The following is a 13,882-nucleotide window of genomic DNA, read 5'->3' as shown; positions in this document are numbered from 1 at the left end:
TCCATGGACACTTAGATTGCCTCTGTTTGTTGGCCAGTGTGAATCATGCTGTTGTGACTATGACTGGAGCAATATGCATTTTTTCAGCCCCTTTTCCAAACCTTTTGGGTACATAGCATGAATTAGAATTGAAATATCTGTTTGTTCCATGCGTTAGTTTTGGAGTAATTTCTGTAGTGTCTTGTGCAGTGGCAGAACCATTTCAGTTTATCTTTTTGTATGGTAGAATACTGTTCAAGCTTTTGAATATACCCTGTGATGCATATTCATTCACCCACCGATGGACACTTGAATAGGTTCTACCTTTGGGCTATTGTGAATAAGGTCGCTATGAATACTTGTGTACCAGTTTTTGTTTGAAGTATTAACAACTACATAGTACTACGTATGAAAGAAACCACAAGGACCTACTCTATAGTTTCAGAAACTGTATTGAATATCTTATGATAGCGTATAATGGAACAGAATCTCCAAAGGAATATATGAAAAAGACACAATACCCTGATAATTAATGTGCCAACACTGTGTATTTCTACACACCACTAAAATATTCACATTCGTAAGTATATTTCACTGCTTGGTTGTATAAAAATAGAGAATTCGAACAGAGAAGAAATAAACTTCCTGTCATTGCTCATCATCATTTATGCACTATTACTACCTGTAACACTCGTTGTATAAATAAGTGCTAGACTAGGAACTTACATTCGTGTAAACCAAGAGATGGTGAAGGGGTAAGGAAGTACAACTTACTGAATTCCTTAACGAAGGATTATGGAACTCTATGCACATGAAGTGAATGAAAGTCAAATGGTTTAGTTTAGCCACATTCTTCCTAGAGTGATGAGCTTCCACCCCAGCCAATGTTAGCTCACAATTAAATCCTGCAGTCATCTGGCCTCAGTGTGTGCTTCTTGCCATCCAGAACGCAAAAGTGAGGAAGTCCTGACAAAATCGTTGCTATTTTTCTTTTTTGGATTTGTATTTTATCGCAGGGCTTGGGAAAAAGAGGGCCTAGCCTGTTTTCAGAGTTGCATCCCAAGGCTTGCTCTGGCGTGTTACCTATGTTGACAAACTGCTGATCCTGTTCAACAAAGGACAGTGATCTGCACGTCAGTAACTGTTGCTTGAGCTGGAATAGTAGGCATCCCTTCAAGTGCAGTCCTTCATGCTGAAGCAGGTCTATCTGAAGCAGTAGCATAAGATGAACACATTGATCATATAGACATCGCATCCCATGAATTTGTAAGAATTTTTCAGGTATACCCATCATCATTGGAGGAACCGACTTGTCCCAGTAATAACTGGAGTACCCAGCATAACAACAGTTCCTTGACTAAATAATATGCTTATGGGTACTTCTTCCAGCGTTCTTTCTCCTACTTCGGTCATGAACAGGAGAAGCTGATGGCAGTGGTTCTTGAAATGTGTATCGATTCCTCAGCGGCACAGTCAGTAAATACTCTGCCTACCAGTGCAGGATATGGAAGTGATGTGGGTTTGATCCCTGGGTCGGGAAGATAACAATTCATACACTCGTTTTATGTGAACAAGTTTTATACTCATGAGTGTTTTTCTTCTGTATACAGAATATATAGCTGAACTATAAAGAAAGCTGAGCGCAGAAGAATGGATGCTTTTGAACTGTGGTGTTGGAGAAGACTCTTGAGAGTCCCTTGGGTTGCAAGGAAATCCAACCAGTCCATCCTAAAGGAAATCCGTTCTGGGTGTTCATTGGAAGGAATGATGGTGAAGCTGAAACTCCAGTTTTTGGAGAGCTGACTCATTTTAAAAGACCCTGATGCTGGGAAAGATTGAAGACAGGAGGAGAAGGGGACGACAGCGGATCAGCGACCCAATGGTTACGAGTTTGGGTAAACTCTGGGAGTTGGTGATGGACAGGGAGGTCTGGCGTGCTGCGGTTCAATGGGGGTCGCAAAGAGTCGGACACGACCGAGCGACTGAACTGAACTGAACAGGAAAACAAATGCTGTTCAAGGACACTGAAAGAACCCTGATGTTGAAAAGCAGATCTGTATTGTGAGCAATGCTTAGAAATCTAGGAGTTGACACGTAGTATTACGCCTATCATCCTTGTAGTTCCCTCAGTGAAATATGTTGTGAAAAGCTCTTCATTTGTGGTATAGATTCATGAAGAAGCTAAATAGCATGAATCCTTTACGTTGACAACTGTGAATTTAAATCTCCTGTGAATCCTATGTGACAACCACACATACCAACATGATTTATTAGTATTCTATCAATATTTTTAGTCCTACTGTATTTCAACTAAAAATGTCACTATACAATGGTACATGAAGTCAAGACATAAAATCAGGGCAAATACAAAATATTCCATCCTTTGAGAAACAGAGCGAAAAAATATTGTGCTTTGACTATTGCATTTTTATGTAGTAGATCCTTAAGTATTTTATTCACCACACCCAACTGAATGGTCCACAAATGCTTCAGAGAGGAAAGGATTATTTCTCTTTAATAATGAGGAGTTCAACTGCTCTCAAAGCAAATACCAGACAGTAATCACCATGCAGGACAAAGTTGATTATTCATATTTAGATTACTCATTTGTTAGCTTGCCAAAGGTTCTAGATCTGTTACCACATTATTTTTACATAATATCCGCATGTGAAAGTGAAAGTGGCTCAGTGGTGCCTGACTCTGTGACCCCATGGACTATACAGTCCATGGCATTCTCTAGGCCAGAATACTGGAGTGGTAGCTTGTACCTTCTCCAGGGAATCTTCCAGACCCAGGAATGAAACCAGAGTCTCCTGCATTCAGAAAAGTCATGTCCCTTGAATTTCTAGTTTACTGTATAGGACCACGGCAATGTGATTACATAAAATTGCTTAGTTTCCTTTACGTTTCTCTTGTTTGATATAGATAGCAGCCTTTGGTTCTATCACTAGCATTGCAAGTAAAAAGAAAAAAAAATAATTAGAGCTCCAATAGTATTTTTATCATTAACAATAAGTATAGCATAATGTGCGACCTAGCAACAGCTAGTGAGCCTAGGACTGTCTAGAACATTCTTGGATCCGGCGGGAAAACACCCTGTGTGCGCCCCTCGATACCGGGCCTAGAGACCAAAATGTACATGAAAGGAAATAGTGGAGCTGACCAGAGTAATGCGCCCAAACATGTCTGACGCAGTGCCGCAGCCTGCTCCTTCATGGGCAATGCCACTATAACCTAGGAATGTCATTAACAAGGTTCACAGATGGCATGCGAGATGCTCGGCCCTGACACTGAGCTCAACCCTGACTCTGAGTTTCGGTCCTCTGAGCAGATCTGGACATCTCCCATTGTAGAAGCTAACCCGTTCTTTCCAAATACACGCTTGCAAACACACACCAGTTGGCTGACTCTCCTTCCTCAAGGGAGGCTTCGTTTACCCGCATTCTGTGAACTTCGCTTCCCAGCTGATGGACAAACCACTTATTGTAAGTATTTTCTCAGGGACTGTTTCCCCGGGGCTGGGGCTGAGGTAAGGGACCCAAACTCATAGGGAAAGGCAAAACCACATCCACATATCTTTGCTCTGTAGGAGAGCTCTAGTGTACATAAGCCTGTACCTAAGCGAACACAGACACTCTGTGTGCGTGTTGCTGCATACCCAAAATAGGGCCACAAGGAGTCTCATGCTCTCCATGCGGTGCGGAAGCTGTGCGGCCAAGCAGCAGCTGAAGAATCCAACCAATTGCTCTTTTCTTACCTCTGACAGAGCTCACATTGCCGTAGCCCTTGGCAGTTTGGAAACACTGGGCCCTAACCCCTCTCAAAGTAGGCCTGGGTTCTAGTTCGAATAGAAAGGCAATAGTGGAGCTGAGGACAGGAACGCGCTAGTCATTTATCACACGCTCCCGCAGCCTGCTACTACAGGGACACTAACGCTAGAAGCTAGGAATGTCTTTGCAAGGCGTGCAAAGGACAGGGGAGAACCTCAACCCTGACTCTAGTATTTCAGTCCCCTGAGCAGATCTGAGGTTCTCCCGCTGTAGAAGCTAACCCATTCCTTCCAAATACAGGCTTCCTAACACAGGGCCAGTTGGCTGCCTGCTCTTCCACGAAGCAGGCTTCCTTTACTTACAAACTGCGAATTCCACTTAACAGCCTGGAGGAAAATCGCTTCTTGGAAGATTTTTTTCAGAGGCTGTATCCCCGGAGCTGGGGCCAAGCTAGGGGACCCATACTGACAAGGGAAGGCAAAACTACATCCAATGTCTTTGCTCTGTAGGACAGCTTTGGTGAACCTAAGTCTTTCAGGAATATTTCTGGCTCCAACAGAGTCAAATTCTGAGTGTGAAGCTGCACAGCCAAATAGGGGCACAGAGAGCCTGATTCTCTCTGTGCAGCTTTGAAGCTGTCCTTCAAACAACAGCTTGAGAATCCATACAATGCTTTCCCTTACCTCAAAGAGAGTTCTCATTGCTGTAGCCCTTGGCAGCTTGTCGAAATCCGCACCCAAATCTTTCTCCAAGTAGGCCTGGGTCCTAGTTCGGATGAACATGCAATGGCGGAGCTGAGGCCAGTAAGGCACCAGTCAGGTCTCACACACTCTGGCAGCTTGCTCCTCCAGAGACAGTAAGGCCTCTTTTACTCTGCAGGAGGCTCGCTCTTACTTCCTGTGAACAGTGTTTCCCAGCCTGGGCGAAAAGCGGTTCCTGGAGATCTTTACTCTGGCTGTTTCCCCGGAGCCGGGTGGACTTTGGGGACCCCACTCACAGGGGAAGGCAGAACCACATGGACAGGTCTATGCTCTGTAGGAGAGCTCTACTGAACCTCATCTCTGAGGAACATTCTTTGCTCCTATAGAGACGTTTCTGGGTGTGAAGCTGCATACCCAACATAGGGGCACAGAGAGCCTGATTCTCTCTGTGTAGTTTTGATGCTGTCATTCAGAAAACAGCTTGAGAATCCATACAATGCTCTCCCTTACTGCTGAGAGAATTCTCATTGCTGTAGTCCTTGACAGTTTGTAGAAATCCGCACCCAAACCCTTCTCCAAGTAGGCCTGGGTCCTAGCTCGGAACAACAGGCAATGGCGGAGCTGAGGCCAGTAAGGCACAAATGAGGTCTCACACACTCTTGCAGCCTGCTCCTCCAGGAGCAGTAAGGCCTCTTTTTCACTGCAGGAGGCTCGTTTGCCTTGCCTTGCCTCCTGTGAACTGCATTTCCCAGCCTGGGCGCAAAGCTGTTCCTGGAGATCTTTTCTCAGGGGCTGTTAACCCGGAGCTGGGTCGGACCTCGGGGGCCCAACTCACAGGGGAAGACAAAACCACATGGACAGGTCTATGCTCTGTAGAAGAGATCTAGTGAACGTCATCTCTCAGGAACATTCTTGGCTTCTACAGAGACACCTCTGTGCATGTAGCTACACACCCAACATAGTGGCAAAGGGAGTCTGATTCTCTCCGTGGGGTGCTGATGCTTTGTGGCAAAGCACCTGCTAAGAATCCATCCGCATAGGCTTCCCTCACCTTGACAGAGGTCTCATTGCTGTAGTCCTTGGCAGTTTGGAAAGAAGCAGACCCTTACCCTTCACCAAGTAGGCCCTTGTCCTAGTTTGAATGGAAAGGCAATAGCTGAGCTGAGGCCAGTAAGGCCCCCGTCAAGTCTGACATATTCCCGAAGCCTGCTCCTTCGTGGAAAATAACGCTAGAATCTGGGAATGTCTTTGCAAGGCTGGCAAAGGGCAGTCAGGAACCTCGACCCTGCCTCTGGAATTTCTATCTTCTCAGCAGATCTGGAGGTCTCGGTCAGGAGAAACTAACCCATTCCTTGCAAATAGAGGCTTCCAAACACAGGCCGGTTGGCAGCCTCTTCTTGCCCGAAGGAGGCTTGCTTATCCCGCCTCCTGCAAACTCCACTTCCCAGCCTGGGGGATAAGAGGTCCTTGGAGATGTTTTCTCAGAGGCTGTTTCCACGGAGCAGGGGCCAAGCCCAGAGACCCACACGCACAGGGGAAGGGAAAACCGCATGGACAAATCTTTGCTCTCTAAGAGAGCTCTAGTGAACCTCAGTCTTTGACGAACGTTCTTGGCTCCTATGGGGACACTTCTGTGTGTGAAACTGCGTACCGAACATGGGGGCAGAGAGTCTGATTCTCTCTGCAGGTTTAATGCTGTCGTTCAGAAAACAGCTTGAGAATCCATACAATTCTTGCCCTTACCTCTGAGAGAGTTCTCATTGCTGTAGCCCTTGGCAGTTTGTAGAAATCTGCACCCAAACCCTTCTCCAAGTAGGCCTGAGTCCTAGTTCGGAGGAACATGCAATGGCGGAGCTGAGGCCAGTATGGCACCAGTCAGTTTTCACGCACTCTGGCAGCCTGCTCCTCCAGGGACAGTAAGGCCTCTTTTTCTCTGTAGGAGGCTTACTTGCCTTACTTCCTGTGAATAGCATTTCGCAGCCTGGGTGAAAAGCGGTTCCTGGAGATCTTTTCTCAGGGGCTGTTTCCCCGGAGCTGGGGCGGACCTTGGGAACCCAACTCACAGGGGAAGGCAAAACCACATGGACAGGTGTATGCTCTGTAGGAAAGCTCTAGTGAACCTCATCTCTCAGGTACATTCTGGGCTCCTGTAGAGACAACTCTGTGTGTGAAGCTACACACCCAACATAGGGGCAAAAGGAGCCTATTCTCTCCGTGAGCTGCTGATGCTTTGTGGCAAAGCACCTGCTTGAGAATCCATCTGTTTACGCTTCCCTCACATTGACGGAGATCTTATTGCTGTAGCCCTTGGCAGTTTGGAAAGAAGAAGACCCTTACCCTTCATAAAGTAGGCCCTTGTCCTAGTTTGAATGGAAAGGCAATAGCTGATCTGAGGCCAATAAGGCTCCAGTCAAGTCTGACATCTTCCCGAAGCCTGCTTCTTCAGGAAGATAATGGTAGAATCTAGGAATGTCTTTGCAAGGCTGGCAAAGGGCAGTCAGGAACCTCGACCCTGCCTCTGGAATTTCTATCTTCTCAGCAGATCTGGAGGTCTCGGTCAGGAGAAACTAACCCATTCCTTGCAAATAGAGGCTTCCAAACACAAGCCGCTTGGCTGCCTCTTGTTGCCCGAAGGAGGCCTGCTTTTCCCGCCTCCTATGAAGCCCGCATTCCAGCCTCTGGGAAAAGCGGATCTTGACTATCTTTTCTCAGGGGTTTCCACGGAGCTGGGGCCGAACCTGGAGACCCAAACGCACAGGGGAAGAAAAACCACATGGACAAGTCTTTGCTCTCTAGGAGAGCTCTAGTGAACCTCACTCTGTCAGGAATGTTCTTGTTTCCTATGGAGACACCCCTGTCTGTGAAGCTGCGTACCAAACATGGAGACACAGAGAGCCTGATTCTCTCTGTGCAGCTTTGAAGCTGTCGTTCAAACAACAGCTTGAAAATCCATACAATGCTCTTCCTTACCTGTGACACAGTTCTCATTGCTATAGCACTTGGCAGTATTTAGAAATCCGCACACAAACCCTTCTCCTAGTAGGCCTGGGTCCTAGTTCGGAGGAATATGCAATGGCGGAGCTGAGGCCAGTAAGGCACCAGTCAGGTCTCACACACTCTTGCAGCCTGATCGTCCAGGGACAGTAAGGCCTCTTTTTCCCTGCAGGAGGCTCTCTTGCATTACCTCCTGTGAACTGCGTTTGCCAGCCTGGGTGAAAAGCGGTCCCTGGAGATCTTTTCTCAGGGGCTCCCTCCCCTGAGCTGGGACGGACCTTGGGGACCCAACTCACAGGGCAAGGCAAAACCATATGGACAGGTCTATGCTCTGTAGCAGGCCTCTAGTGAACCTCATCTCTCAGGAACATTCTTGGCTCCTATAGAGACACCTCTGTGTGTGAAGCTGCGTACCTAACATAGGGGCACAGAGAGCCTGATTCTCCTGTTCATTTTGATGCTGTCGTTCAGAAAACAGCTTGAGAATCCACACAATGCTCTCCCTTACCGCTGAGAGAATTCTCACTGCTGTAGCCCTTGGCACTTTGTAGAAATCCGCACCCAAACGCTTCTCCAAGTAGGCCTGGGTTCTAGCTAGGATGAACAGGCAATGGTGGAACTGAGGCCAGTAAGGCAGCAGTCAGGTTTCACATACTCTGGCAGCCTGCTCCTCCAGGGACAGTAAGGCCTCTTTTTCTCTGCAGGAGGTTCGCTTGCCTTACTTCCTGTGAACAGCATTTCCCAGTCTCAGCGAAGTTGTTCCTGGAGATCTTTTCTCAAGGACAGTTTCCCCAGAGGTGTGGCGGACATCAGGGACCCAACTCACAGGGGAAGGCAAAACCAAATGGATAGGTCTATGCTCTGTAGGAGAGGTTTAGTGAACCTAATCTCTCAGGAACATTCTTGGCTCCTATAGAGACAACTCTGTGTGTGAAGCTACACTCCCAACATTGGGGCACAGGGAGCCTGATTCTCTCCGTGGGGTGCTGATGTTTTGTGGCAAAGCACCTGCTTGAGAATCCATCCGCTTAGGCTTCCCTTGCTGTAGCCCTTGGCAGTTTGCAAAGAAGAAGACCCTTACCCTTCATAAAGTAGGCCCTTGTCCTAGTTTGAATGGAAAGGCAATAGCTGAGCTGTAGCCAATAAGGCGCCAGTCCCGTCTGACATATTCCCGAAGCCTACTGCTTCATGGAAAATAACTCTAGAATCTAGAAATGTCTTTGCAAGGCTGGCAAAGGGCAGTCAGGAACCAGCACCCTGCCTCTGGAATTACCGACTTCTGAGCAGACCTGGAGGTCTCCTATAGGAGAAGCTAACCCATTCCTTCCAAATAGAGGCTTCCAAACACTGGCAGGTTGGCTGCATTTTCGTACCCGACGGAGGCTTGCATTTCTCTCCTCCTACGAACCCTGGTTCCCAACCTCTGGGAAAAGTGTATCTTGAAGATATTTTCTCAGGGGTTGTTTCCACGGAGCTGGGGCTGAGCCCAGAGACCCCAACGCACAAGGGAAGACAAGACCACATGGACAAGTCTTTGCTCCCTAGTATAACTCTAGTGAACCTCACTCTGACAGGAACGTTCTTGATTCCTACGGAGACACCCTGTGTGTGAATCTGCGTGCCCAACATAGGGGCACAGAGAGCCTGATTCCCTCCGTGCAGTGCTGAGTCTGGGCGGCCAAGCAACAGCTTGGGAATGCAGCCTGGGGTGCTTCCCTTCCCTCTGACAGAGCTCTCTTTCGGGACCTAAGCCCTCTGTAAAGAGGCCTGGATCATAGGTGCAAAGGGAAGGGAAGAGCGGAGCTGAGGCCAGTCGGGCGCCAGTTACGTCTACCCCACTCCCGCAACCTGTTCTTCCCGGGCGAGAACGCTAGAAGCTGGGAAGGGCTTGGCGAGGCTCGGCCAGGCAGAGCAGCCTCTTGGCCGGGGCTCTGCGCTATCGCGCCTGGGCACAGAGCTGGAGCTCCGCCGCTGTGGAAGCTCACTCGGTCCATCCCAATACAGCTTGCAAGCTCCCGCAGCCAGCCTGCCTCTTCTCTCCCACGTCTGGAAACTGGGCTTCCAGGCCTGGGCACAAAGCATTGCCTGGAGCTCTCTGCTCAGGGGCTGGTTCCCCTGCACTGGTGCTGTGATAGGGAGCCCAAACGTTTGCACAAGGTAGGGCCCCAAACCACATCCACACATTTCTGCTCTGAAGGACAGCTCCAGGGAAGCCCAGTCTGGCAGGAGCTTTATTTTCCAAAGTGGTTTTTATACCTTAAGGTATGCCTAGAGGATAATGGGGGAAGGGGTAGCGTCCTGCAGTAAGCCAGGCTTTCTTCCTGCAAACTTATCTTATGCAAAAGTTCAGGTGATTTACATCATCTCTGTCCAGGAGGCCTGTTAACATTTTAAGAAACTTATTTTTCTCTAAAGTTGATTATTCTAAAGTCAGGCGCCAGACTCCAAAAAAGCATTGGACAAAGCTGCATTCCTATAAGCAAAGGTGAGGTGGGCTCAGTCAAGAAAAGAATTAACTCAAGGGTCCAAGGTTACAAACATTGAGGCTACTACTTACATTTCTATATACCCATTATATCAATCAATACACTGCCAAGGACACAGTAGGTAAGGGGTATGGAGACTTAACAGCAAAAATTGGCCCAACAAGTGAAAAACCCTTCACCAATACAATTTCTAATCAATCATTTAACTACTGAAAGGAATCTGTGTTTAGACAGTTTAGAACATCTCCTGCCTCTAACAATTGGGAGGCTCTGACCAATCACATGTACCCGGAAAACCCATACAGGCAGGCTAAAGGATTTCCAAAAGAGTTTGTAGGTTGGAACATTGTCATTCCCAGGAATTATTAACTGGAGCTGTAAGTTAACTCTTTTTTTAGAGACAGGTAGTGGGGGACACCCCCCCGTAAAGTCAGAGGTGTAGGTGAGAGCACAAAGCAGAAAGTAGGCAGACACTTATTTTGGGGGTAGATGCTCGAGAACTTGCAGGGGGAATCCTGAGGCTCCTTCCCGCCTTTGCGTATGCACGGCCCCCTTCCTTATGACTTTTGCGAAGGGCGTAGATCCTGCACGCGGCAGGGAACAAAGCACTGCCTGGAGCTCTCTGATCAGGGGCTGGTTCCCCTGCACTGGGGCTGTGCTAGGGGAAAACGCACAGGGGAAGGCCTCACACCACATCGACAAGTCTCTGCACTGGAGCAGAGCTCCAAGAAGACCAGTCTGGCAGGCGCTTTCTGGGCACACACGGAGGATCACTCCGGCTGTGGAGCTGCCTCCTCCAGCCAGGGGCACTGGGACCCTGATTCCCTCCGCCCAGCGCTTCGTCTGGGCGGCCAAGCAACCGCTTGGGAAGGCAGCCCTGGGCGCTCTCTTTGCCTGACAAAGAGCTCTGCTTGCGGGAGGCTTTGGCAGTTTGCACACCCCCGGCCCCTGAGCCTTCTGCAAAGAGGCCTGGCTCCTAGGTCCAAAGGGAAGGCCAGAGCGGAGCTGAGGCCAGCCAGGCGCCAGTCACGTCTCCCACACCCCCGCAGCCTGCTCCTTCCCGGGCGAGAACGCGAGAAGCTGGGAAGCGCTGGGCGAGGCTCGCCCAGGCCAGAGCAGCCTCTCGGCCGGGGCTCTGCGCTATCGCGCCTGGGCGCAGAGCTGGAGCTCCGCCGCTCTGGCAGCTCGCTCGGTCCTTCCCAGTAACAGGCCCGCAACCCCTCTCTTCTCTCCGGCGTGCTGGGAACCGGGCTTCCAGGCCTGGGCACAGAGCCCTTGCCCGGAGCTCTCTGCTCAGGGACTGGTTCCCCTGCGCTGGGGCTGTGCTCTCCCTAGCCCAAACGCACCGGGGAAGGCCCCAAACCACATCCACACGACTCTACGCTGGGGGAGAGCTCCAGGGAAGCCCAGTCTGGGCAGGCGCTTTCTGGGCACAAACGGAGGATCCCTCTGGCTGTGGTGCTGCCTCCCCCAGCCAGGGGCGCTGGGACCCTGATTCCCTCCGCCCAGCGCTTCGTCTGGGCGGCCAAGCAACCGCTTGGGAAGGCAGCCCTGGGCGCTCTCTTTGCCTGACAAAGAGCTCTGCTTGCGGGAGGCTTTGGCAGTTTGCACACCCCCGGCCCCTGAGCCTTCTGCAAAGAGGCCTGGCTCCTAGGTCCAAAGGGAAGGCCAGAGCGGAGCTGAGGCCAGCCAGGCGCCAGTCACGTCTCCCACACTCCCGCAGCCTGCTCCTTCCCGGGCGAGAACGCGAGAAGCTGGGAAGCGCTGGGCGAGGCTCGCCCAGGCCAGAGCAGCCTCTCGGCCGGGGCTCTGCGCTATCGCGCCTGGGCGCAGAGCTGGAGCTCCGCCGCTCTGGCAGCTCGCTCGGTCCTTCCCAGTAACAGGCCCGCAACCCCTCTCTTCTCTCCGGCGTGCTGGGAACCGGCTTCCAGCCTGGGCACAGAGCCCTTGCCCGGAGCTCTCTGCTCAGGGACTGGTTCCCCTGCGCTGGGGCTGTGCTCTCCTAGCCCAAACGCACCGGGGAAGGCCCCAAACCACATCCACACGACTCTACGCTGGGGGAGAGCTCCAGGGAAGCCCAGTCTGGGCAGGCGCTTTCTGGGCACAAACGGAGGATCCCTCTGGCTGTGGTGCTGCCTCCCCCAGCCAGGGGCGCTGGGACCCTGATTCCCTCCGCCCAGCGCTTCGTCTGGGCGGCCAAGCAACCGCTTGGGAAGGCAGCCCTGGGCGCTCTCTTTGCCTGACAAAGAGCTCTGCTTGCGGGAGGCTTTGGCAGTTTGCACACCCCCGGCCCCTGAGCCTTCCGCAAAGAGGCCTGGCTCCTAGGTCCAAAGGGAAGGCCAGAGCGGAGCTGAGGCCAGCCAGGCGCCAGTCACGTCTCCCACACCCCCGCAGCCTGCTCCTTCCCGGGCGAGAACGCGAGAAGCTGGGAAGCGCTGGGCGAGGCTCGCCCAGGCCAGAGCAGCCTCTCGGCCGGGGCTCTGCGCTATCGCGCCTGGGCGCAGAGCTGGAGCTCCGCCGCTCTGGCAGCTCGCTCGGTCCTTCCCAGTAACAGGCCCGCAACCCCTCTCTTCTCTCCGGCGTGCTGGGAACCGGGCTTCCAGGCCTGGGCACAGAGCCCTTGCCCGGAGCTCTCTGCTCAGGGACTGGTTCCCCTGCGCTGGGGCTGTGCTCTCCCTAGCCCAAACGCACCGGGGAAGGCCCCAAACCACATCCACACGACTCTACGCTGGGGGAGAGCTCCAGGGAAGCCCAGTCTGGGCAGGCGCTTTCTGGGCACAAACGGAGGATCCCTCTGGCTGTGGTGCTGCCTCCCCCAGCCAGGGGCGCTGGGACCCTGATTCCCTCCGCCCAGCGCTTCGTCTGGGCGGCCAAGCAACCGCTTGGGAAGGCAGCCCTGGGCGCTCTCTTTGCCTGACAAAGAGCTCTGCTTGCGGGAGGCTTTGGCAGTTTGCACACCCCCGGCCCCTGAGCCTTCTGCAAAGAGGCCTGGCTCCTAGGTCCAAAGGGAAGGCCAGAGCGGAGCTGAGGCCAGCCAGGCGCCAGTCACGTCTCCCACACTCCCGCAGCCTGCTCCTTCCCGGGCGAGAACGCTAGAAGCTGGGAAGCGCTGGGCGAGGCTCGCCCAGGCCAGAGCAGCCTCTCGGCCGGGGCTCTGCGCTATCGCGCCTGGGCGCAGAGCTGGAGCTCCGCCGCTCTGGCAGCTCGCTCGGTCCTTCCCAGGAACAGGCCCGCAACCCCTCTCTTCTCTCCGGCGTGCTGGGAACCGGGCTTCCAGGCCTGGGCACAGAGCCCTTGCCCGGAGCTCTCTGCTCAGGGACTGGTTCCCCTGCGCTGGGGCTGTGCTCTCCCTAGCCCAAACGCACCGGGGAAGGCCCCAAACCACATCCACACGACTCTACGCTGGGGGAGAGCTCCAGGGAAGCCCAGTCTGGGCAGGCGCTTTCTGGGCACAAACGGAGGATCCCTCTGGCTGTGGTGCTGCCTCCCCCAGCCAGGGGCGCTGGGACCCTGATTCCCTCCGCCCAGCGCTTCGTCTGGGCGGCCAAGCAACCGCTTGGGAAGGCAGCCCTGGGCGCTCTCTTTGCCTGACAAAGAGCTCTGCTTGCGGGAGGCTTTGGCAGTTTGCACACCCCCGGCCCCTGAGCCTTCTGCAAAGAGGCCTGGCTCCTAGGTCCAAAGGGAAGGCCAGAGCGGAGCTGAGGCCAGCCAGGCGCCAGTCACGTCTCCCACACTCCCGCAGCCTGCTCCTTCCCGGGCGAGAACGCGAGAAGCTGGGAAGCGCTGGGCGAGGCTCGCCCAGGCCAGAGCAGCCTCTCGGCCGGGGCTCTGCGCTATCGCGCCTGGGCGCAGAGCTGGAGCTCCGCCGCTCTGGCAGCTCGCTCGGTCCTTCCCAGTAACAGGCCCGCAACCCCTCTCTTCTCTCCGGCGTGCTGGGAACCGGGCTTCCAGG

Source organism: Bubalus kerabau, chromosome 2 (assembly GCF_029407905.1).
Source record: "Bubalus kerabau isolate K-KA32 ecotype Philippines breed swamp buffalo chromosome 2, PCC_UOA_SB_1v2, whole genome shotgun sequence".
NCBI classification, from domain to species: Eukaryota; Metazoa; Chordata; class Mammalia; order Artiodactyla; family Bovidae; genus Bubalus; species Bubalus kerabau.
This window is presented reverse-complemented; position numbering follows the sequence as displayed.